Here is a 6,000-nt window from a genome sequence, read left to right as displayed (position 1 = left end):
AGATTATAGACAGTTTTGCTGGGTAGGTGATTTTTGGTTGTAATCCCAAATCCTTTGTCCTCTGGAATATCATATTCCATGCCCTCTGGTCCTTTAATGTAGAAGCTGCTAGATCTTGTGCTATCCTGACTGTGGCTTCACAGTACTTGAATTGTTTCTTTCTGGTTACTTGTAATATTTTCTCCTTGACCTGGGAGCTCTGGATTTTGGCTATAATATTCCTGGGAGTTTTCCTTTTGGGATCTCTTTCAGGAGGTGATCAGTGCATTCTTTCAATTTCTGTTTTACCTTCTGCTTCTAGAATATCAGAGAAATTTCCCCTGACAATTTTCTAGAAGATGATGTCTAAGTTCTTTATTTGATCATGGTTTTCAGGTAGTTCATTAATTTTTAAATTATCTCTCCTGCATTTATTTTCCAGGTCAGGTGTTTTTCTAAGGAGATATCTCACATTTCCCTCTATCTTTTTTTATTCATTTGGATTTGCTTTATTGTGTCTTGATTTCTCATAAAGTAATTTTCTTCTATTTGCTCAATCCTAATTTTTAAGCAATAATTTTCTTCAGAGAGTTTTTGTATCTCTTTTTCCATTTGACCAATTTGGCTTTTCAAACTGTTACCATTTTTTTATGACCCTCCTGCATCACTCTCATTTCTTTTTCTGTTTTTCCCTCTACCTCTCTTACTTTATCTTCAAAGTCCTTTTTTGAGTGCTTCTATGGCCTGAGACCAATTCATATTTTTCTTGGAAGCTTTGGATATAGGAGCCTTGATGTTGCTATCATCTTCTGGGGGTGCACCTCGATCTTCCTTGTCACTAAAGAAACTTTCTAAGGTCCACATCTTTCTCTGTCTGCTCATCTTGCCTGTCTTTTACTTGACTTTTAACTCCTTCTTAAAGTGGGGCACTGCTTCCAGGATGTACTGTCCCAAGCTTCAGAGAGTCTAAGGTGATATAATTTATGGCCAGCAGGTTCTTTACTCGCCTTGCCTGTTTTCTGGTCTGTAGATAACCCCAGGCCAACTTGCAATTAACCAGGCAGCAAAACTTTGTGTGCTGTGGTTGTTAGCTCTGATGAACCTGCTCCCCTCCTCCACTACTCGAGCCTACTTCCTGGTTCCCAGCAGGAGTGAAACACCCAAGTTCTGCCTCAGCGCCAGCAGAGACACCTATAATCTCCCCCTGGCCAACTGCTCAGCCCTCTCACCAGACTGTGAGCATAGTTCCAGATGAAACTGGTGCTGCAGCTGATTCAGAGGCTCTGGGGGTCTCTTTCTCTGCTGAGGCCTACCTGAGACTTGATCTATATCAGTGTGACCTTGGGGTTGCACTCCACTACCACCCCAGCACAGCAGCCCCCTCATGCCAATCTTCTAAGCCATCTTTGGCTGGAAAATGGTCTCAGTCCGTTCTTTTGTGGGTTCTACTGCTCCAGGAATTGTCCTATGGCATTATTTGGAGGTTTTTTGGAGCGACCATGTCATGAATTCTGAGAGCTTACTGCCTTTCCTCTGCCACCTTGGCTCTGTCCCTGGAAGTCAAGTATCTTCCTTATAACAAAGCATCAGAAAAAAACCAACCTGACACAATTCTAGTTGTACTCTCTAATACTAAACTAAAACAAAACAAAAAAACCCCACAAACCTCAAATAATTCTTTCAGACAGTAAGTAGACAATCCAAAAATGCCATAGATTTGCCTTGGGTTGCCTTTTATTGCTTCCTAGGTTCCTCATACAACTCCTCAGCTGGCTGGCTATGTTCATAGACAATCATAAGACTAGTTATTTCCCAAAAGTAATTCAATGCAAAAATCCCAAAGACAAAAATCTATTCATTTTAAACTACCAAAACAGGATAGTGTCAAATTTACATTATAGGTGACTTTCTGAAGTTAGGAAGAGCCTTCTGTCCATATGCCTCCTTTGAGACAGTTAGGTGATAACCATTAACAGTACAAAGTCATCAGGTCCCAGCAAGGACAGAAAGGCACATCTCATTCTCTTTTTGCATTTGTCCTTTTCTAATAGGGAAAATCACTTTTGATCCCCAAAACCCAATTTCTTCTTGCTGCTCTGAAGGTAAACTGAGTTCTGAGGAAATTCCCTAGAACAGAAGACTTAAATTACCAGTTTGGAAGGCTCAGGAGCAACACAGCTAGTGGGACTAAAAGACAACTTGCCACAACTTTCTTCAAGCTAGGATTCTTGAGGGCATAGACCGTATTCACAGTGGATTCTCCTTACTAAGTGGACACAGACATTTTTATGGTCTAATCTCCCAAAGGTGTTTGTGTGTGTGTGTGTGGGGGCAACTATTTCTAGAGGTATCTCCAGAAGCACCCTGGTCAGTCTGGGTTTAAATTCCTCTATACCACCCATCTCCCACTTCAACAAGATCATTCCATTCCAACCCTTCAGGGTTAAACCAATTGTTTAGACTAATCATTATAATCCAATTGTTCTGGTCTGAGTCTGACTCAGACTATTGGCCTAGTATTTTATATTTGATTTGGAAAGAAATGTGATACCCTTTAATTCAGCAATGCCAGTACTAGGTCTATATCCCAAAGAGATCATAAAAAAGGAAAAGGACTGACAAAGAATTGGAAATTGACGGGATACCCATCAACTAGGGAATGGCTGAACAAGTTGCAGTATATGGATGTAAAGGAATACTCTTGTGCTATAAAAAAATAATGAGCAGATAGATTTCAGAAAAACCTGGACTTACATGAACTGATGCTGAAGTGAGCAGAACCAGGAGAACATTGTACACAGTAACAGCAACATTGAGTGATAATCAACTGTGATAGACACAGTTCTTCTCAGCAATACAATGATCCAAGACAGTGCCAAAGGATTCATGACAAAAAATGCTCTCCACATCCAGAAAAAGAACTGTGGAATCTGAACAAAGCATACTATTTTCACTTTTTTTTGTTGTTGCTTTTTTGTTTCTTCTTTCTTGTGGATTTTTCCTTTTATTTTCATTCTTCTCTTGCAACAAGACTAATGTGGAAATTTGTTCAACATGATTGTAATGTATAACCTTTATCAGATTGCTTGCTGTCTTGGGGAAGGGGGAGGAAAAGAAGGAGGGAGAAAAATCTGGGACTCAAAATCTTATAAAAAATGAATTTTGAAAAGTAATTGGAAAAAATACTATTAAAAAACAAAAAAAGATAAAAGAAACGAGAGTGTCAGGTTATTTAATAGTTAACTAAAGTAGATTTACTAAACCACATCAGGGAAAGGATATTCAACAAGAATATGTCTGCATTGTGGGCACTTTGGATTGATTAGAGTGAATGATCTTTCCTTGCCTCTGAGGTCCCTACAGTGGTTTGCCAGCCAAATATCAGCTACCACCTGGAGCATTTTATGGCTTTTTTTGTAGTCAAGTAACAAGGAAGTGAAATCAATAGCCTAAGCTTGCAGTTCTCAGATACCTAGCAAAACCAAAGACAAATTATTTAAGAACCAGGATTAATTAAAGATTCAATATTAACTAAAGACATTTTAAATAAATAAGCTGGTTAGAATATAGTGTTACTGATGCTAAATTTATACAAGTTCTGTACCCTACACAAGTGGGTTAGCTTTAGATCTGGCCAGATAGTTTATCCAGATTATAAAATGGACTTGGTGAAAGAATATGGGTATTAATATAAATCTGAATATGGGTATTAATATAAATCTAACTCCTCTTGCTACATGTAGGAGACTACAGGTTTGCCAGCCAGACATCAGCTAGCACCTGAAGCACTTGATGGTTTTTTGTTGTTTTTTTTTGTAGTCAAGAAACCAAGGAAGTAAAATCAATAACCTAAGCTTGCAGTTCCCACATACCCTAGCAAAACCAAAGACAGGTTATTCTAAGAACTATGAATTTTTAATTGGACAGGATCTCTAGATCTCCCAGCCATTTCAGGTCCATTTCAGAGTTTATCCATGGCTTTGCCTTTCTCTCTCTTTGCTTTCACAGAGAGCAGATTCATTCTCATTATTTGAACTATTATTTCTATGCTAATGAAACTCTAAATCTTTATCCCATTCCTGGGGCAGCTAGGTGGCACAATGGATAGAGCACTGAGACTGAAAACAGGAAGACTCATCTTCCTGAGTTCATATTTGGCCTCAGACACTTACTAGTTGGTTGACCCTGGGCAAGTCACTTCACCCTGTTTGTCTCAGTTTCTTCATCTATAAAATGAGCTGGAAAAGGAAATGACAAACCATTCCAGTATCTTTGCCAAGAATACCCCAAGTGTGAGAGAAAACAGCCAAATGGGGGCACAAAGAGTCAGGCATGACTGAAAACAACTGACCAAGTAACAACTAAAACAGTATCACTAATTGTCTACTATGTTTCCACTGAGAAATCTTGTTATCACATCAAACTCAACATGATCAAAACTAAACTTATCTTTCTCTCTAAAGCCAGTTGCCTCTTTTAATTTCCCTGATTCTGTCCAAGTGACCCCTATACTGGGAGTTATCCAGTCAATCATTAATCTATAATCAATCAAACACTATAGATTTTTCCTTTGAAATATTTCTGGTATCTATTTCTAAATCTTCATTACAATAGCCACCACCCTAGAGTCCAGTTTTTCACTTTATTACTATAACCTTCTAGCTGTCTTTCCCCATTTAAACTCTGCGGCATAGTCAGCCTAAAGCACCACTTTTGTCATGAGACCCCTGTTTGAAACATTCATTATAGGAAGTCTACAGCTTTTCTGTAGTCTGTCAAGTCTCTGTGCCTCAAATTTCTTCTCATCCCAATCTATCCTCTGTAACATTTAAAAAATTAAAGTAGCCTGAGGCATAAGGTTCCAAGCATGATCAATGTATTGGTTGGTTGGTTGTTGTTCTTCATTTTCCAAGAGGATCAAAATGACATCACTATGTTGGGGTCAAGTTACAGTGTGTCTGATAGTGGCTGATCAGACCAATATGAGCTCAGAGTGGTCTACCACAGGTCAGGTACAAATAGTCCATATGAACATTTGGAGTGGAGATGGCTCTAAATGTGCACATCTCAAGTTTCTTCTGAGCTATTTCAATTCTGCTTTGTTCTCAGAGTACAGCACCTTCTTCGAAACTGTGCCAGTTTCTCCTATGTCATACAATTGATACCAAGGTTCTTCGGAAAGACCTTGAGAGTGTCCTTGTACTGATCTTCTGACCTCTGTGTGAGCACTTGCCTTGGGTGAGTGCTCTATAAAAGAGTCTTTTAGGAAAATGTATGTTTGGCATTCAAACAACACAGCCAGTCCATCAGAGCATGCAGCAGAGTATGAATGCTTTGCAGTTCAGTTTGAGAAAGGACTTTAGTATCTGGGACCTTATCTTGCCAGGTGATCTTCAGAATCTTCTTAAGACAATTGAAATGGAAGCGATTCAGTTTCCTGGGATGGCAGTGGTAGACTGTCAAGGTTTCACAGGCATGCAGCAATGAGGCCAGCATAATGCCTCTGTAGACCTTCAGTTTGGTAGGCAGCCTAAAACCTATTCTCTCCCACACTTTCCTACAGAGTCTCCCAAACACTGAACTAGCTCTGGCAAGGTATGCATCAACCTCATCATCTATGTGTATATCCTTGAAAAGTATACTGCTAAGGTAGCCACAGCTTTCAAATTTCTCCATTCACTGTAACTTTTCACATATGGATGGTGTGGTACTGGCTGGTGGAGAACCTGTGTTTTCTTGGTGTTGTTAGGCCAAAACTAACACAAAGCAGCAGAGAAATGATCCATACTTTGTGACATTTCAGCCTCAGAGGCTACATGATCAATTTATTAGTAAAGCATTAACTTACTTTTTTTTTTTTTGGTGAGGCAATTGGGGCTAAGTGACTTGTCTAGGGTCACACAGCTAGTAAGTGTTAAGTGTCTGAGGCTGGATTTGAACTCAGGTCCTCCTGAATCCAGGGCTGGTGCTCTATCCACTGTGCCACCTAGTTGCCCCAAAGCATTAACTTACCAAGAAATA

The sequence above is a fragment of the Dromiciops gliroides genome, chromosome 2 (assembly GCF_019393635.1).
Source record: "Dromiciops gliroides isolate mDroGli1 chromosome 2, mDroGli1.pri, whole genome shotgun sequence".
In the NCBI taxonomy this organism is placed as follows: Eukaryota; Metazoa; Chordata; class Mammalia; order Microbiotheria; family Microbiotheriidae; genus Dromiciops; species Dromiciops gliroides.
The sequence above is the reverse complement of the archived record's forward strand: the minus strand, read 5'-3'. Positions refer to the sequence as shown.